Source organism: Leucoraja erinacea, chromosome 8 (genome assembly GCF_028641065.1).
Source record: "Leucoraja erinacea ecotype New England chromosome 8, Leri_hhj_1, whole genome shotgun sequence".
NCBI lineage: Eukaryota > Metazoa > Chordata > Chondrichthyes > Rajiformes > Rajidae > Leucoraja > Leucoraja erinaceus.
This window is the reverse complement of record NC_073384.1, coordinates 20,627,971-20,648,847: the sequence shown is the minus strand read 5'-3', so window position 1 is coordinate 20,648,847 and position 20,877 is coordinate 20,627,971. Positions and strand designations below refer to the sequence as shown.

At 45.7% G+C, this 20,877-nt stretch overlaps 1 long non-coding RNA gene across 2 annotated transcripts in view; it reads left to right on the top strand.

The window, feature by feature from the left end:
- The window catches only part of LOC129699412 (uncharacterized), a 34,501-nt gene extending 20,093 nt beyond the window's left edge, over window positions 1–14,408 (top strand). For both annotated transcript variants that reach the window (XR_008723844.1, XR_008723843.1), the window contains exon 2: window positions 12,881–14,408. This is a non-coding gene — a long non-coding RNA (uncharacterized LOC129699412). The remainder of the gene's footprint in view (window positions 1–12,880) is intronic.
- The last annotated feature ends 6,469 nt before the right edge of the window (window positions 14,409–20,877 follow it).

Below are 20,877 nucleotides of genomic sequence, written 5' to 3'. Positions count from 1 at the left end.
AACAAGATGTCCCAATTCCTATACTCAGTGCCCTGACTGATGAAAACAAATGTGACAAAAACCTTCTTCATCATCCCATCTATTTGTGTTGCCAATTTTTAGGGATCTATATAATTGCCCCTCAAGGTCTCCAACGCTCTCCAGGGCAATACCATTTACTCTGCCCTGGCAGAGTAACTCAATTTTAACTTTCCAAAATGCAACACTTTGCACTTATCAGAATTAAATTCCATTTGCCATTTCTTGGCCCACTTCTCCAGTTGATCTACATCCTGTTGCAATCTTAGATAAACTTCTTGTTGGAATCAAACATTGGAATTTATGAAGGGGAGGGTATTAGTGGGTGAAATGTGTTGGTAGTAGGTGAATAAAGGCAACAAAAATGGGTGCTGGTGGAAAAGAGAAAGGGAATATAAATGGGAGTTCTGGAGGTGGATCAGAAGGAAGGAGAGAGGGATCCGCTGCAAATCCGCCGCAAATGTACCAACCACATCAATTGTATTATCATCTAAATTGTTAATATAAATGACAAACAAAAGTGGATCTGCAACGATCCCTCCAGGACACCAATCAGAGAAACAATCCCCCACCCCCATCCTTCCATCAAGACAATTCACCGATTCCTTTTCTCCAGGGTTGCTACCTGACCCGCTGAGTTACTCCAGCATTTGGTGTCTATCTTCAGTGTAAACCAGCATTTGCAGTTCCTTCCTACGCATTTTGTCTGTTCCACCGCAAAATCTCCTTAAGATATGCCTACTTTGAAAAAGTTACCCTCCTCACTCCGAAAGTCTGAAGAAGGCTTTCGACCCTAAATGTCACCTATTCCTTTTCTCCAGAGATACTGCCAGACCTGCTGAGTTCCTCCAGCATTTTGTGTCTATCCTTGATGTAAACTTCCTAAACAAGCCAATTTTGAATCCAGTTGGTTAGCTCACATTGGAGCCCACGTGATCTAACCTTCCAGACCAGTCTAACATGCGGACTTTGTCAAAGCTCTTGCTAAAGTCTATATAGACATGTTTTCATTACCTTGCCATCGTCTATCTTCTCCGGGACCTCTTCAAAATAAATTCAATCAAACTTGTTCTTTAAATCTCTAAGAATACACTCTTTAAGGAACAAACTGTTGCCAACACAAAATTCATGGAAAGTTAAATTCCATCTGCCATTTCTTGGCCCACTTCCCAAGTTCATCCAGATCCTTTTCTCAATGTAGATAGTCTTTCACACTGTCCACTATCCCATCAATTGCAAATTTTTGTGACCAATGTTGAATTATTATTGAAGTCTTACTGAATATTGAAAATATCCTTAAGCTTCCTGAGAGCATGAATTTAGCAGTGGACCTGCTCATTTAGCTCTTTTGCTCCATCCTACCAATCTACAAGTAAATGGCTGATACAGATCAGATTCTGTTGATATGCCTTGATTTATCTTGTCTAGGAAGTATATCTTGTCTTATCATCTCAATTCTGAAACTAACTATTGATCCTTGATCTCAGGGTTTGCAAGGGATGATCTCCATCACCCTTAGTGTAATGTTGTCTTTGCAGACAGCTTCTCCTAACTCAGCGGGTGAGACAGCATCTATGGAGTGAAGGAATAGGTGACATTTCGGGTTGAGACCCTTCTTCAGACCGACACGAAACGTCACCTATTCCTTCACTCTATAGATGCTGCCTCACCCGCTGAGTTTCTCCAGTATTTTTGTCTACCTTCGATTTTTTTCAGCATCTGCAGTTCTTTCTTAAACATTTCCCCTAACTCTACCACCGACTGTACAAAAGGATAATTTCCAAATTTTCATTCCCCAAACATAGCAAATGTTGCCCCCCCCTCCCTCAAATCATCTCATCTTCACAGCATCCATCGGTTAGAGGTTTTCTTTGCAACAGCAGAAGAAATCACAGCCTGTGGTTCACATTTCCAAACTAAGTCCAACATTTGGCTTTGCAAGAGGCCATTCTGCCATTGTGTCTGTGCTGTACCTTTATAGTGCAACTCTCTAGTCAATCCCCTGGTTCTGCAATGTTCTTCAATTAAAGTGTTAATCATTTTTAGAAGTAACCGCCAAACAGATCTTTCAAAGCCGTCCAAATCGCAACTGTGCAAAATAATTCTCTCTTTTCCCCATGGATTCTATTGCCAGAATCTGAGTCCTCAGGCTACTGCTACACTGAAAGTGGAAGCAGTTTCTCTTGATTGACTCATGATTTTGAACACCTTTATCTCATTTCCCTTTAACCTCTTGGCTAGCTGCAGAACGATCTTCTCATCGCCTTTCTCCATCTGGTAGAGAATCTGGGCAGTACATCCCCAGTGGTGTTAGAATCCCTTCAATTACAAAGACCATAGATCATATCATAAGTGATAAGAGCAGAATTAGGCCATTTGGCCCATCAAGTCTCCTCCGCCATTCAATCATGGCTGACCTACCTCTCCCTCTTAACCCCATTCTCCTGCCTTCTCCCCATAACCTCTGACTCCCATACTAATCAGGAATCTATCTATCTCTGCCATAAATATATCCACTGACTTGGCCTCAACATTCTTCTGTGGCAAAGAATTCCACAGATTCACCACCCTCAGTACAATAAGACTCTGATAAACTCATTGATTTCATCCATTTCACCACTAATTTCAATCCGGCACTTAAATTCACCTGGACCATTTCTGACATCTTCCTACCGTTTCTAGACCTCACCATCTCCATCGCAGGTAACATTACTGACTGACATCTACTACAAACCCAATGACTCCCATGGCTATCTGGACTACACTTCTTCCCACCCTGCTTCCTGTAAGGACTCTATCCCCTATTCCCAATTCCTCCGTCTACATCGCATCTGCACCCAGGATGAGGTGTTCCAGACTCGTGCATCGGAGATGTCCTCATTCTTTAGGGAACGCGGGTTCCCCTCTTTGACTATAGATGAGGCTCTCACCAGGGTCTCCTCTATACCCCACAGCTCCGCTCTCACTCTCCATCCCCCTACTCGTAACAAGGACAGAGTCCCCCTTGTCCTCACCTTCCTCTCTATCAGCCGTCGCATACAACATATAATCCTCCAACATTTTCGCCACCTTCAACGGGATCCCACCACTGGCCACATCTTTCCATCTCCTCCCCTTTCTGCTTTCCGCAGAGACCATTCCTTCGGTAACTTCTTGGTCAATTCGTCCCTTCCCACCCAAACCACCCCCTCCTGGGTACTTTCCCTTGCAACCGCAGGAAATACTACACTTGTTGCTTTACCTTCCCTCCTTGACTCTATCCAAGGACTCAAGCAGTCTTTCCAGGTGAGGCAGAGGTTCACCTGCACCTTCTCCAACTTCATCTACTGCATCCACTGTTCCAGGTGTCAACTTCTCTACATCGGCGAGATCAAGGGCAGGCTTGGCGATCGCTTCGCCCAACACCTCTGCTCAGTTCGCAATAACCAACCAGATCTCCCGCTGGCTCAGCACTTCAACTCCCCCTCCCATTCTGAATCCGACCTTTCTGTCCTGCGCCTCCTCCATGGCCAAAGTGAGGCTCAGCGCAAATTGGTGGAATAGCACCTCATATTTCACTTGGGTAGTTCACACCCCAGTGGTATGAACATTGACTTCGCCAATTTCAGGTAGTCCTTACTTTCTCCCTCCTTCCTCTCCCCCTTCCCAGCTCTCTCATAAGCCTCCTGTCTCTGCATCTTCCTTTCATTTTCCAGGCCCCCCCCCCCCCCCCCCACCGACATAAGTCTGAAGAAGGGTCTCGACCTGAAACGTCGCCTAAACGTCACGTAGATGCTGCCTCGCCCGTTGAGTTCCTCCAGCATTTTTTCTACCTTCTGATAATCCATTATATCACCCCTCGGGAATTCTGGTGGTTTGACATCTAGGCTACCAAGTCATGTTTGTTGTGCTCCCTACAATTCACCACAACACCAATTCCTTCCTATTTCCTTCCCAGTCCCTGGGAATCTGATACTTATGCTCGCTTCACACCCATTGGGGCTCTGAATAGTCAGAGGTAAGAATTTAAAAACCTATCTGCGGCCTTTTGCGGGTTTGAAAAATTGTTGTATTTTCAGGCCCAAGATGTCGAAAGTGAAGAGACGGTCCGTGGAGAAGTCGGTTACCGAAGACCGCGGTATTCCCGGTCGCGGGCGACGGTCTCTTTCTCCGACATTGCCGCCGGCAGCAGAACTGGCAGGAGCAGACTTGGTGCGGGAGGAGAGCACAGTGGTGGTCCCGGCGGGACGTAAATCCACTCACAAGTCTGCCAGACCGGGGAAGAGGGATATCCTCCCTCAATGGGGAGCGACCGAGGACGACTCTCCCACATGGAGCAACTTGTGGAAAATTTACTCCATAATGATCTGCTCCGTAGGAGGGAGCAGTATCAGCACGGGTCTCCACAGCAGACCGTGCCAGCAGCCTCTTATACGGGGCAGCACAATGTCTTCTCCATTGAAGGGGGAAGTGCATCTGGAAGGAATTACTCAGAATCAGAATATGGAAGTACAGTGAGGGAACATTCCCAGACACGTGCAGAGGAAGTGCCACTGCAGTCATCCAGGTTCGCCATTACAACGCCACTGGGTGCTCCCCTGTATGAAGATCTGGCTAGCAACATTAATTATCTAGCATCTCATCAATTAAAAGACCTGGCCATGGAAGAAACCATAAACAGGTACCCCCCACCTGCTAACTGTGCTTCCCTGAATGTCCAAGCTGTAAACCATGCCATCTGGGGACAGATTGGACCAACTATCAGGAATCAGGAAATGAAATTCCAGAAAGTATTAAAATTATTGGGTTCTGGCATTACATAGTTTGCAGGAGGAGTAGAAGGAGGACTCCTTACTGACAGAGAGCAAGACACGATGGCATTGTTATGTAATGCCCATTTCGAGATTAATTGTTTGCGCAAGATTGCAATAAGACCATCAATAAACTCGAAATTCGCTGTCCTATGCAAGGCCAGTAATGTCTAACCAGCAAACTCCCTGTTTGGGGAAGATCTGCCGAGGCAGGTACGGGATTTGGATGATGAAGCAAAAACTGTCCGCCTCATAACTAGAGGCCAGACCACTCAAAAGGGTCCATCACAAAGGATGCACCCTTACAGCTCTAGGCGATTCACGCCTAGGGGGCCAGGCACTGGTGGAAGACCAACACAAGAATCAAGGTGTTTTTTAAGGGCAGGCCCCAGCCGGCCCACAGCGAGGATGAGGTGAGAGCAACCACCAGCTCAATCTTCCAAACCTCGCGAACGGAAACCAGTGCCATACCGCCAGTAACGTCAGAGGTAAGTCAAACCAGTTCCTTGGGGAACACTTCAGACAGGCCTCACGTACCGGTGGGAGGAAGGTTGAAATACTTTTTGAAAGAATGGTGTTGGGTCACGACGGATCCGTTTATACTGCACAATATACAAGGATTCAAAAATGAGTTCATTTTGGACTCATTACCACCCACACTACATTAATCTTATCGCACATATGTTTTCTCTCAACAAGAAACTATGGATATACAAAAGGAAATTGAAACATTATCTGACAAAAATGTCATTGAGAGGTCACGTACAGAACCTCACCAATTCATATCAAATATTTTCTCAAAAGAGAAGAAAGATGGAGGGGTTCATATCATTCTAGATCTTACGGAACTCAATACATATGTGCAATATAAACATTTCAAAATGGATAATTTTGGAACAGCAATTCAGTTGGTTTCCAAAAATGGTTACATGGCATGCATCGACCTTAAAGATGCATACTATTTGGTGTCTATTCACAAAGAGTACAGGAGATATTTGAAGTTTAACTGGATGGGTCTATAATGGCAATACGGAACTCAATACATATGTGCAATACAAGGCACTGCCAAATGGGCTGACGACAGCCCCCAGACTATTTACAAAACTACTGAAACCAATTCTGGGTCTACTACGGTCTCAGAACCACATAGTCATGGCATATTTGGAGTCACCAAAGAATTGGCAGAAGCATCAGTTATTGCAACCAAAACCAAGTTTGAGAGACTTGGTTTCCTCATCCACCCAGTTAAATCAAAATTGACACCTACCAGGGTAATTGATTACCTAGGGTTTACAATTAACACAGTTCAAATGTTGGTGACGTTGCCTACGGGCAAACAACTCGATTTAACAAAAGCCTGCAATGACCTGATAGTCAAATATAAGCCATCTATCAGGCAAACAGCGAGTGTAATTGACAAATTAGTAGCTGCATTTCCAGCAGTACGTTACGGGCCTTTGCATTACCAGAATTTACAACTAGCAAAGGAACGAGCACTCAGATCCCACACAGGTCAATTTGGTAAACCTATGCGATTGCCAGCAGAGGCCATTGTTGAATTACAACGGTGGATGACGAACATGTGTCATAGCTCAAGGGAAATCTTGCTCGAAGCCCCATCGGTGGTCCTTCAAACTGTTGCAAGCGGTTTAGGATGGGGAGCTACTGACACAGTCAAGAGCTGTGGGGGCAGATGGAATGAGCAGGAGTCTGTTATTCTTCTACAACATGGAATCAATTACCTAGAATTGTTGGGGGCACAATATGGGCTCAAGGCTTCCTGCAGCAACATGCAACATGTGCATGTTCAGGTTCAGATAGATAACACTACAGCGGTGGCATATATCAATAACATGGGTGGTGCTAAATCTGTATCTTGTGACAGATTGTCAAACCTCATTTGGCACTGGTGTATCGAGAGGGATCTATGGGTCACGGATGTCTATCTACCAGGTAGATATAACATGGTGACAGATGCCAGGTCACGGATATTTAATGACAACACAGAATGGATGTTGAATCGAGCAGTATTTAACACAATAACCACACGATTTGGCCTTCCAGATATTAGTCTGTTTGCATTCAGATTAAAACATCAGTTACCCAGATATGTGTCCTGGGAGCCGGATCCAGGAGCAGTGGCAGTGGATGCTTTCTCCCTCAATTGGGGAGGAATGTTTATGTATGCATTTCCTCCATTTTGTATAATCAGCCGATGCTTGACTAAAATCAAGCAAGACAAAGCCACAGGCATATTGATAGTGCCAGATTGGCCTACACAAGCCTGGATCCCAAAAATGTTGGGAATTATAACCCAGCCATTAATGGCTGTACCCAAGAGTAGGGACCTCCTATTGAACCCAGTTACAGGGAGCAATCATCCACTACATGACCAAATTAATTTATTGGTTTGCAGATTCTGAGGAGGCCATACCAAGGTCTTGGACTATCCGAACGAACTGTGGATGTGAACACTACGGCATGGAGGGACAGTACTAAAAAACAGTACGTCACACATATAAAGAAGTGGGAAATGTTCTGCAATGCCAACAAAATTTCATATGACACAGTTCGGATCACGGATGTCCTAGAGTTCCTATCACCCCAGTACTATGACCATAAATTAAGCTATAGTGCAATCAATAATGCCAGAAGTGCACTATCCTCCTATTTAATGCTGGAGCCAGGGCACGGGTCGATAGGAACACACACTCTCATAATCAGATTTATGAAGGGTATTTACAATTCAATACCTCCAAGGCCAAGGTACACAGACACCTGGGATGTGAGTGTGGTACTAACCCTACTTCGACAGTGGGGACTGCCGATGGCCTTACCATTATCAAACCTCACCCTGAAGGTGGTCATGCTGATGGCACTGGTAACAGCACAAAGAGCCCAGACTCTGCAAAAGTTGTGACTGGACTACATGACCACCAATATCAACAAGATAACATTCATCATCAGGGACCTGGTAAAACAGAGCAGGCCAGGAATGCCAAGGATGAAGATAGAGCTCTTGGCATATCCTGAGGACCCACGGTTATGTGTGGTAACATACTTACATCATTATCTGAGAGTTACGAAGAACCTCAGAGGCTCTGAGCAATCGGTCCTGATCAGTCATAAAAAACCTCATCAGAAGGTATCTCCAGATGGTGAAAGGAGGTAATGGCGGTAGCGGGAGTGAACATTGACATTTTAAAATCTCACTCCACCAGGGCTGCATCTACGTCGGCAGCAAGAGCAATGGACGTGCACCTCGACAACATCCTAGCGGCTGCAGGATGGGCGAATGAAGGGATGTTCCACCGGTTTTACAATAAACCTATAACCAGACCAGGGGTGTTTGCATATACAGCTTTAAGTTCAGTTTCCTAGTTTCCTCCCAGGTTGGGAGGGGTAACTATTAAAAAATGTCTTTTCATTTTAAAGCATCAGTGTCATTACTTAACTATGTTATGTCTGAATGCTTTAAGGATTATAGTCATCCATGGTCAATCCATTCAGTGTGTGACGCCTGGATTCGTAACCGGCATGAAATCAAAGAGCTTTGAAATCTTCACGTAGTCACTCACATGACTCCGAAGTAAAATAGTAAGATTAAATGAGAACTTACCAGTTTAAAGTTTGATCTTGATTTTATGAGGAGTTACGATGAGCGATTACGTGCCCACCACTCCCACCCTCATACTATCAAGGTCATATGGAAGTTCTAGTTTCTTCACAATCTTACTATTCTCAGGTCTTCTTTTTTATCTGTGATTTTTAACTGCTGCTTTGAAGATTCACGTGCATGCAGACGGACAGCCCTTCTTCACGTAATCGCTCATCATAACTCCTCATAAAATCAACATCAAACTTCAAACTGGTAAGTTCCCGTTTAATCTTACTATTCTCCTAAACTTCCACAGGTGCACGGTAGAGAGCATTCTGATTGGTGCATCATGGCCTGGTTTGGCAACTTGAACTACAAAATGTTGTGACCACTGCCTAGTCCCTCACCGACTTTGACCTCACCACCGTCGAAGGGATCTATCGTAGTCGCTGCCTCAAAAAGGCTCATCAGCATCTCTTCTTCCTGAGGAGACTGAAGAAGGCCATCTGTCTCCTCAGATCCTGGTGAACTTCTACCGCTGCACCATCGAGAGCATCCTTACCAACTGCATCACAGTATGGTATGGCAACTGCTCTGTCTCCGACCGGAAGGCATTGCAGAGGGTGGTGAAAATTGCCCAACGCATCACCGGTTCCTCGCTCCCCTCCATTGAGTCTGTCCAAAGCAAGCGCTGTCTGCGTAGGGCGCTCAGCATCGCCAAGGACCACTCTCACCCCAACCATGGACTGTTTACCCTCCTACCATCCGGGAGGCGCTACAGGTCTCTCCGTTGCCGAACCAGCAGGTCGAGGAACAGCTTCTTTCCGGCGGCTGTCACTCTACTCAACAACGTACCTCGGTGACTGCCAATCACCACCCCCCCCCGGACACTTATTATTATTTATTCAAATCATTTGCTATGTCCCTCTTCCAGGGAGATGCTAAATGCATTTCGTTGTCTCTGTACTGTACACTGACAATGACAATTAAAATTGAATCTGAATCTGAAAAAGGCAGCCAAAATCATCAAAGACCCACACCATGGATTCAACTCCATGACCAAAGATTTGATCTAGAGGAAGCCTAAACTCACATTGCAGTTGAGTACTGAGGCAACACTGTACTGCCCAATTAGCTAACTTTCAGTTAAATTATGTACTTTCTCAAGCAAAGAATTACACAGCATGGATACAGGCCATGGATAGATGCCTATCTGAGATAGTCTATTTACCTTCATTTGGCATGTATCACTGTAAATCTATTCCATTCATGTACCTGTCTAAATGCCTTTCAATCATTGTAACCATACTCATCTCTACAGCTCCCCTGATAGCTCCTTCCATGTATGTGCAACCCAAATAGGCACATGGATATGCAGGGAATGGACGGATATGTATCACGTGCAGGCAGAAGGAATTTGTTTAACTTGTGTTTGGCACAGACCTTGTTCCTGTTCCTTTTCTGTGGTGTACATTCTATGTTTTAAACCTCCTCACCAGGATCTGCCTAATGTTTCCCATCTCCTGCTTCACACACCCCCCTCACCGCTTTATACTGGCTATTTCCCCTTCACACTCAATCCTGATAAAGGAACATTGACATTCCATAACCTCCATGGATGTGGCTCGACCTGCTGCACTTCTCCAGCAGTTTTGCGCCTTGCATCCCAGGCTACAGATCATTTACCTCAATTTTTATCAAAAAAAAAGCCAACATCCATCATTTCCTCACAAGCCATGCTCGGGAACTTAAATCCATCGGATTTTGGAAGAACAACATATTTAGGACCCAGTTCTAGTTTTTAATTAGTTCAGTTTAGTTTAAAGACACAGCGTGGAAACAAGCCTTTTGGCCCAATGAGTCGGCGCCGACCAGCGATCCCTGTAAATTAGCACTATCTTACAAAGTAGGGTCAATCTATACCGAAGCCTACAAACCTGTACGTCTTTTGAAAGTGGGAGGAAACCGGAGCACACGGGTAAAACACATACAAACACTGTATAGACAGCACCCAAAGTCAGGCTCAAACACGGGTTCCTGGCACTGCAAGGCAGCAACTCTACTGCCCATTTGTTTTGTTGATTGTGAAGGCAATCTCTTTGTTCTTCATCCCTTTGCACCTTGTTTCCTCTCCTCCTGACCACTTCAGCCACCTTCCCCTCTCCCTCCTGCTCATCCACCTCACCCCAATACCCCTGTATATCGGCGATCGTTTCGCTGAACACCTCCGCTCAGTCCGCCTAAACCTACCTGATCTCCCGGTTGCTCATCACTTTAACTCCCCCTCCCATTCCCAATCTGACCTTTCTGTCTTGAGCCTCCTCCATTGTCAGAGTGAGGCTCAGTGCAAATTGGATGAACAGCACCTCATATTTTCTTGGGTAGCTTACACCCCAACGGTATGAACATTTACTTTTCTAACTTCAAGTAGCTTTTGCTTTCACCCTCTCTCCATCCCCTCCTCCCCCTTTCCAGCTCTCCCACCAGTCTTTGACTACATTTTATCTCTGTACCACCCATTCCCCTGACATTAGTCTGAAGAAGGGTCTCAACCTGAAACGTCACCCATTCCTTCTCTCCGGAGATGCTGCCTGTCCCGCTGAGTTACTCCAGCATTTTGTGTCTACCCCAGTCTTCTTGAACCTCATAAGGAGCATCAGCGTTGTATGTGCACAGTCTCAGCAGTGGGAATGCCCTGCCCTCCAGGGGAAGCCACTGCTGCTGTTTGCTTCCTGACCTCTTTGCTTTCATTCTGCACAGCTAATCCAGCATCCAAGACATTCATTTTACTTGGCATCGAGGAACACAAAACAAATAAACTTTCCCCCATTTCCTTTATTAAAAATAAACAGTCATGGTTTGAATGAAATTAGGGAGATGTTTGAGCATGTGAAACCTGAACTCCATTAGCATTATTAAATATTGCGTGTGCATTGTGAGGATTGCTGCTGGATCTTGGGTTTAACAGCAGGACACTAAAAACTGTGGCAGAGTTTAACATTTACTGATTCCCAAAGTCTTCACTTAGGTTCAACCTTGGCCTTGAACATGGGTGGTACATTAGACTAACTACTACCTTTGTTTAGTTTAGTGTAGTTTATCGATGCAGCATGGAAACAGGCACTTCGGCCCACTGAGGCCGTGTTGACCAGCGATCGGTACACTAGTTCTATGTTATCCCATTTTCGCTTGCGACAAACTAGGGGCAATTTACAGAGGTCAATTAACCTACAGTTAGCCTGTATGCCTTTGGAATGTGGGAGGAATCCAGAGTACCCGGGGGAAACCCACGCGGTCACAGGGAGAAGGTACAAATTCTGCACAGACTCAACATAGGGTCAAACCTGCCTCTCTGATGTTGTAAGGCAGCAACACTATCACTGTGCCACTGTGCTGTGTGATGAGTGAGTGAGGAACAAAATATAAAGATATCGCAGTTCAATGCAAGGCAAAGGAGCTGGGACAGTAGGGTGGGCTTCAGCTACATGGCTCATTGGACCCTCTTTCAAGAAAGGTGAGACCCGTAGAAGAGGGATGAGGTATACCTGAACTGGAGGGGAACTAATATCCTCGCAAGGAGGTTAACTCTAAAGGGTTTAATCTGGAGGGGCGAGGGTTGGGTGAGAAGTGCATGGGGAGATGGATGGGAATGTGGAAGTTATACGTCTGAAAGGAAGGACAGGGAAGGACCAGGCAGGTTAATGAATATGCTGAGACTGATGGCCTGAAGCATGTTTATTTCAATACAGAGAGTAGCTTGAGTAAAACATATCAACAAAGAGCCTGGATCAGTACATGGATATGTTGTGGCCATTACAGAGAACTGGTTATGAGAGGGACAGGACTGAGCTGAATATTCCAGGGTTTCGAGATTTCAACTGAGATAGAGAGGGGAGGAGTTGCATTACCATTCAGGAAGAATGTCGCAGCTGAACTCAGAAAGCACATACTGGAAGGTTCATCTACTGAGGCAATATGAGTAGAGCTCAAAAACAAGAAAGGTGCAGTCATTCTGATGGGATTACTTCAGGCCTCACAATAGCTCGCAAAATGATAGAGGAACAGATATGTAGACCGATTATGGAAGGATGTAAAAGCACCATAGTTGTTGTGATGAGTGACTTCAACTTCCCCATTAGTGTGTGTAACTTAATTAGTGCAAGAAGCTTATGCCATGAAAGTGCACCAATGCCTCTACTTCATTAGAAGGTTTGGCATGTCCCCATTACGTCCCCATCAAGAGGTATGAAACTCTTAAAAATAGCGGAGTCAGGGGATATGGGGAGAAGGCAGTTACGGATTACTGATTGGGGACGATTTTTATGTGCGTGGCTCTATGATAATCATGCATTGTCTTTCCACTGACAAATGAACACACGTATTGTTGGTACACGTGCCAATAAACTAAATTAAACTGAACTATCAGTCCACCAATTTCTTCATCCAATTAATTTATATATATTACAAACAACAGGTTCAAACACTGATCCCTGATGCATTCGGTGCTCTCGATGTGACCTCCTTTGTCTCACCTGGAACGGTTTTAGCAGTCCCTGAATGGAGGCGAGTGAGGGAGGAGGCATTGGAACAGGTTTTGCACCCCCTGCGATCACAAGGGAAGGTGCCTGAGGAGGGATACGCGATACGATACGATACATAGAAACATAGAAAATAGGTGCAGGAGGACACCATTCGGCCCTTTGAGCCAGCACCACCATTCAATATGATCATGGCTGATCATCCAAAATCAATACCCTGTTCCTACTTTCTCCCCATATCCCTTGATTCTGTTAGCCTTAAGAGCTATATCTAACTCTCTCTTGAAAACATCCAGTGAATTGGCCTCCACTGCCTTCTGCGGCAGAGAATTCCACAGATGCACAACTCTGGGTGAAAAAGTTTTTTTTCATCTCAGTCCTAAATGGCCTACCCCTTATTCTTAAACTGTGGCCCCTGGTTCTTGACTTCCCCAACATGGGGAACGTTTTTCCTGCATCTAGCCTGAATATCCTGAATATAAGCCCAATATGATACGATACGATAGAACTTTATTTATCCCAGATGGGAAATTTTACAGGGAGGAAGTAAAACAACTAGTGGACTGGTACGGCAACAACAATTTAGCATTAAATGTCGACAAAACAAAGGAGATGATTGTCGACTTCAGGAGGGCGCAGCCAAAACACACACCCCTCAACATCAGTGACACCACAGTGGAGAGAGTGGAGAGCATAAAGTTCCTCGGAGTGCAAATTACAGGCAGTCTCACCTGGTCCAGGAACACCACTGGGACCGTCAAACGGGCCCATCAGTGACTGCACTTCCTGAGGAAACTCAAACAGGCCTCACTCCCCACCAACAACCTCAGGACTTTTTACAGGGGCACGGTGGAGTCTGTACTCACGTACTGCATAAACACGTGGTACTCCAACTGTAACTGCTCAGACAGGAAGGCTCTGCAGAGGGTAGTGAGGGGAGCAGAGAGGATCATTGGCGTCTCCCTCCGCTCGGTACAAGAACTGTTCCTGAGCCGCTGTCTGAAAAAAGCTCTGAGAATAGCTAAGGACAAACTGCACCCCCTCCACACACACCTGGATCTCCTGCCATCAGGCAAGAGATACCGTAGCATCAAAGCCCGGACTACCAGACTGCTAAACAGCTTCCTGCCACAGGCTGTGAGGCTGCTAAACAGTCACTCTGTACTCAGTCACCTGATTCTGCGGCTTTGCACTGACATTTTAATAACTCTGGCACTGGCCACTTAAATCAGCTGCCCTAGACATTTTAATGATTGTTTTTACTGTAGTTTAATGTTGCTGTTTTACCTGCTTTTAACTATTTATACTGTTTCATCAGGGACTGGATTGTTTTTACTGTTATTATGTGTGAAATGTTTTAAGTTTCATGTGCGATGCTCCGGTATTCCCTGGGAAACGTCTTCTCATTTTGCACTGTACAACTGTTGCTTTGCAAGATGACAATAAAGGTTGATTGATTTGTGATTGATTTGTGAGACTTGATCTGCCAACAGCCATAAAACACAAGATACATGATACATGAAATTAAAGTGGCGAGTGGAAAGGATTGGGGATGTGCAAAGATTAGGGAGGAGGGGGTGTGGCGAGGGGAGTCAGTCCACCTCACAACAGAAGGGGGAGAAATTTGATAGCCACAGGGAAGAAGGATCTCCTGTGGCATTCTGTACTGCATCTTGGTGGAACCAATCTGTTGCTGAAGGTTACCTCAGGTTGACCAGTGATCAGGTTGACCCTACCATGAAGAGGGGGTGGTTGGGCGGTGATGAATGAACTAAGGAGTCACGGAGTGAGTGGTTTCTGCAGAAAGCAGAAGGGAGTGGGGAGGGGATGCTATGACTCATCTTTCACCACCCATAACCCCTTCTCCTCGATATCGGTGACACCAAGTGTAGTCTAGCTGACTGCTTTGCTGAACATTTGTGCTCTGCTCACCAGGGCCAGCTGGAGCTGTCTGCTCTTGGCCTTCTCAACTACCAGAGTAGGGCCACATGCATAGTGGAAGAACAGCACCTGATATTCTATATGGGAAGCCGACAACCCAATGGCGTTAACACTGAATTCTACAATTTCAGAAACCCTACACCCACACTCCTTCTCATCTACCCAGCTCCTATGCCCCTGCACACACCTTCTTTTCCATAAAGCGTGGTGGGTGTATGGAACAAGCTGCCAGAGGAGGTAGTTGAGCCTGTGACTATCCCAACATTTAAGAAACAGTTAGACAGGTACATGGATAGGACAAGTTTGGAGGGATATGGACCAAACGGCAGGTGGGACTAGTGTAGCTGGGACATTGTTGCAAGTGTGGGCAAGTTGGGCTGAAGGACATTGTATTACTCTATGACTCTGAAGAAGCTCATAACCTAGAGTTCCAGGTGTCATAAGTGATAGGAGTAGAATTAGGCCATTTGGCCCATCAAGTCTACTCCGTCATTCAATCATGGCTAATCTATCTTTCCTTCCTAACCCCATTCTCCTGCCTTCTCCCCATAACCTCTGACACTCTATCAACCAAGCAGCATTAAAAAACTTGCCCCTCAGAATACTTTTAAAACTCTCACCCAAAAACAATGTCTTCTTGATTTTGATACACATGCCACGGCAAAAGCAAAAGACAATCTACCCTATTGCTGTCTCTCATAATTATATACACCCGCTGTGTCACCCTTCAGCTAGACATGAAATGCTGGAGTAACTCAGTGGGTCAGGCAGCATCCCTGGAGAAAAGGAATAGGTGACGTTTCGGGCTACGACCCTTCTTCAGAGTGAGAGTTAGTGGAGAGGGAAACTAGACAAAGGTACAAAGAACAAAAGGTACAAAGAACAAATGAATGAAAGGTATGCAACGAATAAATCAAATTCAGCCAGATGATCAAGAAAAGGTGGATCACGAAGGTCCATTGTTGGATGTGGAGAAGGTGATACCAAGTGGATACAAACAGTGAAACTAAGCAGGTTGACAGTGAAACTAGTTGACCAACGTTCCTCCTGTCCCCCACGGACCCCCAACAGCAACTCCTTCATTCCAGGAAGAACAATAACCTATCCAATCTACACCCTCAATAAAGGTTCAGTTTAGTTTAGTTTAAAGATACAGTGCAGAAACCAGCCCACCGAGTCTGCACCGACCAGTGACCCCCCACATATTAACACTCGCCTACTCACACTAGGGGCAATTTTACATTAATACCAATCCAATTAAACTATGAACCTGTACGTCTTTGGAATGTGGGAGAAAACCAAAACTGCATACACTACTCCACCTATGGTCCAAAGGGTGTTTTATATAGATGCAACATAATATACAAACTGTTTTGTTTCATGCCATGAACTGCGCAGAAAAGCAAGACATCTGCCAACCTCAGCACATGTGTTGCTGTTTTCAGGACATTTCCAAGAAACCATGGACTATTCAACCGAAGGAGAGTTTTGGTCTCCTAATCTGAGGAAATAGATTCTTGCCACAGAGGGAGTGCAGAGAAGGTTCATCAGACTGATTCCTGGGATGTCAGGACTTTCATATGAAGAAAGACTGGATAGACTCGGCTTGTACTCGCTAGAATTTAGAAGATTGAGGGGGGATCTTATAGAAATTTACAAAATTCTTAAGGAGTTGGACAGGCTAGATGCAGGAAGATTGTTCCCGATGTTGGGGAAGTCCAGAACAAGGGGTCACAGTTTAAGGATAAGGGGGAAGTCTTTTAGGACCGAGATGAGAAAAACTTTTTCACACAGAGAGTAGTGAGAATGTGGAATTCTCTGCCACAGAAGGTATTTGAGGCCAGTTCATTGGCTATATTTAAGAGGGAGTTAGATGTGGCCCTTGTGGCTAAAGGGATCGGGGGGTTTGGAGAGAAGGCAGGTACAAGATACTGAGTTGGATGATCAGCCATGATCATATTGAATGGCGGTGCAGGCTCGTGTGGCCGAATGGCCTACTCCTGCACCTATTTTCTATGTTTCTATCTCGGAGGAAACCCATGTGGTCACGGGGAGAACGTAAAAACTCCGTTCAGACAGCACCCGTACTCTGGGCTGAACCTAGGTCTCTGGTGCTGTAGGCACTGTAAAGCAGCAACTTTATCGCTGCGCCATCGTGCCAAACTAGCCCTCCGACCAATATCCTAGACCTCACTATCTCCGGTCTAACCAGTCTCTTCTACATTCTGGCAACCAGAACTGCATACACTACTCCACCTATGGTCCAAAGGGTGTTTTGTATAGATGCAACATAATATCCAAACTGTTTTGTTTCATGCCCTGAACTGTGCAGAAAAGCAAGACATCTGCCAACTTCACCACCTGTGTTGCTGTTTTCAGGATATTTCCAAGAAACCATGGACTATTGAAGAGGTACACAAGGGACTGCAGGTGTTGGAATCCGAATCAAAGAACAAATTGCTGGAGGAATTCAGCAGGTCAGGCAGCAGAGTTCCTCCAGAATTTTAGCTACGGATTAGTAACACTTCCCAATCCAACAATAGTTTTAGTGCCAAAGTGAAAAACATTTATTCTTGCAAGGAGCAAGGATGTAGCGTTATTTATGTCCCGACGTATCCAGTAGCACGTGAACTAATTGAGAACAGGCTTAAAGACACGGCTTAATGCTCAACAGAGGCTGAAAGCAAAGCATTGCCTTCGGTGGTGTAAGACTGGGGTCATGAACAAACTTGGCAACTCTCAACCTGCAAACTTGCAAACCACAACTGGTGTGTGCACAACTCCTGAGGCTGGACGCAGAGACACCAAGTTCCTGAGGAAGCCTCCAGAGACCCCTTAATCTTCATAAATAGTGATCAACTTTGGCGTGGATGTGGGAAGAATGGCAAGTTGGTGGCAGTGGAGAAGAGGACCAGTGGGAGGGACAGAATTATTTAGCTTAGTTTAGAAATACGGTACAGAAACAGACCCTTCGGCCCGACAAGTCTGCGCTGACCAGCAATCACCCTGTACACTATCACCATCCTACACACCAGAGACAATTTTACATTCATACCAAGCCAATAAACCTACAAACCTGTACGTCTTTGGGGCATGGGAGGAAACCGAAAATCTCGGAGAAAATGTTTGCAGTCTCAGGGAGAACATACAAACTTTCATGATTGAACCCGAGTCTCTGGCGTTCTAATGCAGCAACTCCACTGCTGCGCCACCGAGCTACCCTTCATCTAGAGATGCTTTGTCTAGAAAGACAAATACTAGGACAAAGTCCAAGAAACACTGATAACTTAATCTGAACAACATTTCATCACCGAGAGGTCTGGTCCGCTCAGGGTGGCTTCCAGTGGTCAGTTTCTGGAACTGCTGAACCACACAATAAGCGAGTTTGGTACTACAACTGCGCATGCCCATGTCATGGGTCATTCGGGATAAACATTTACGCCAGCTGAATTACTGTGTATGTACGGACCTGGATTTCATACCTATTTTCCAGTTTTGCTTCTTCGAGGTAACAAAACATTGCTTTCAAAACCATTAACTAGGTGTATTTATGGTTCATTTGTAGAATACAATGATTTTGATGGTTTTATTGCTTTATGCTTCAGTAAGTGAGTGAGATCGTGACGATGAATAACAGCCATTTTTTATTGTTTTTGTTTCGGAAAGGGGGGGGGGGGGGGGTAAATGAACTGAAATAGCTATAGGCCTTGCCTTCTTTGTAGTCACTAAGCAGGCGAGACTTCAATGAAGTAGCTGGCTGGTTAGCCTCATCATAACTAGCAACTCGTCGATGGATGTGGGAGGCCAGCAGTTTAGTCCTTCTGATTTTCCAAACCACCCATCTTTTTTTCTCCACATTTCAAGAGTTCCTTGTATTGATCAGCATGATGACGTTTTTCTTCACCGGCAGTCGGTAGCACGGGCTTCATCATGTACGATGCAATGTAAGCAAGAGCAGCGAGTTCGTTTTTTCATCCTGTCTTTTTCAACCCCCTGCTCACTAAAAAATGCTTCAAAACTTCGACTTTCCATCGCAGAAAATCATCCAATGTCATATCGTCGTAGTTTGGGTCAGCCATAACCAATATAACATTCAAAGAAGACGAAAACTCAGACCAAAAATGTCCTCACAGTTTATACAGCGCAGCGTCCACTTTTTTTTCATCCCGAATGACCTTTGACAAACCCCATATTCCTTGTGTTTATCGAGATACCAAACTTGCTCATGGGAGAAACCTACCCACAGAGCCACCTTGAGGCTGACCAATCCAATTCAAATGGTGGCATTCTCTGATGGACATGTTGATTGCTTCTCTCTCCACGCTGCCTGACTTGCTGGATATTTCCAATAATACCCGTTTTCTAATTGTCAGTGGAAAGGGCAAATACCCAGCGAGGCTGTGCCCCTTCTTCCCATCCATTAGGTAAGACAAGAGTTCTTGAAGGATTACAGCACCACAGGGGGGAGAATGAACAGTTCAGTGGCACAACTGAGCTGTTCGATCCTGACCTCGGATGCTGCTCATGTAAGGGATTGCACGATCTCCCTATGAAAACTTGGTATTCTGGTTTCCGCCCACACCACAAAATCAAACGGAAAAATGGGCCAAATAATGTCAGTTAGAATTTAATTCAGATAGGTGTGAGATGATGAATTTTGGGAAATCTAAACCAAGTCAGTTCACAGACACACAGTGAATAACCAGGGCTCTGAGGAGGGATCCAGAATGGAGAGACCCAGGGATACAAGTGCATAGTTCTCTGAAAGAGGGAACGCAGGTAGACAGGGCAATGAAGAAAGCAATTGGCATGCTTTCCTTCCTCAGTCAGGGCATTGAGTACAGGTATTGAACGTCATGTTACAATAACATCGGGAAGGCAGCACGCGGAGTATTGAATGCAGTTCTCTTCATCACCTAGGAGGATGCCATTAAGCTAGAGAGAGTGCCCAAAATATGGGATGAGGGGAAAAAGCAGGAACGGGGGACTGAGTCAGGATGCCAGTGGGGGGGTCGGGGTGCCAATGCCAATGCAGCGCGACCAGTGACGCTGGGTTGGCGGAGGGACCCGACTGTCCCCCACTCTGTGGCAGCTGACGGGGAAGTTGCCGGGTTTTCGTCCGCGTGTGTTCGCTGCACGGAGCCGCGGCCCCACTCCACCCGGCCCCCGTGTGTGGGCGCTGCCAACCCACAGCCCATGATAGTGCAGCCGCACAGGGGAAGACAGGTCGGAGGGCGGCCGTGGCCGGACAGCTCTGACCCCGGGGGGGAGAGTGGGGGCTGTCCCGAGGGATGCGCTCCTTCGGCCGCTTACACCTTGGTGCTCGTATTCAGAGCAAAGATACTAGAGCATTTGGTTCAGAGCGCTCAGTCACACTCCAGCCCCGGGCTGTCATGGGCCGGGTCTTGCCCTCAATCCGCCAGCACGCTGCAAGTCAGTGAGTAGCAGTGATATTGGGGGTTTTCACTCACAGTTACCCCTATTTTCACAATTGTTTACAGCGCAATAATTGACCAATTTGGCGGTGTTTAACAGGTAAGAATGTTTGTGTTGCATGTGTTACTAGTGTATCCCGGAAGCTGCCTTGTACTTCAGAAGGATTGAGCTACTCCGTGTGTCATGCCCTTTGACCTGATGACCTTATGTGCAACCACCCTATCGAGTGGCAGTGCTGGTTCGAAGGGCCGGATGGTCTACTGCTGCACCTACTTTCTTTGTTTCTATGTTTCTGCATGCACGTGATCTATATCCCTTCATTCCCTGCATGACCTGATGCCCATCTCAATGCCTCTTAAATGCCACTATCATATCTGATTCCGCCACCACCCCCACCAGATACCCAACAGTTTCAGTGCAAAAAAAAAAAAACTGCCCCACACCTCTCCGTTAAACCTTCGTGCTCTGACCTTGAAGCTATGGCCTCTAGTATTTAACATTTTCAACGCAGGAAAAAGATTCTGAATGTCTACCCTATTAATACCTTCAACATTTT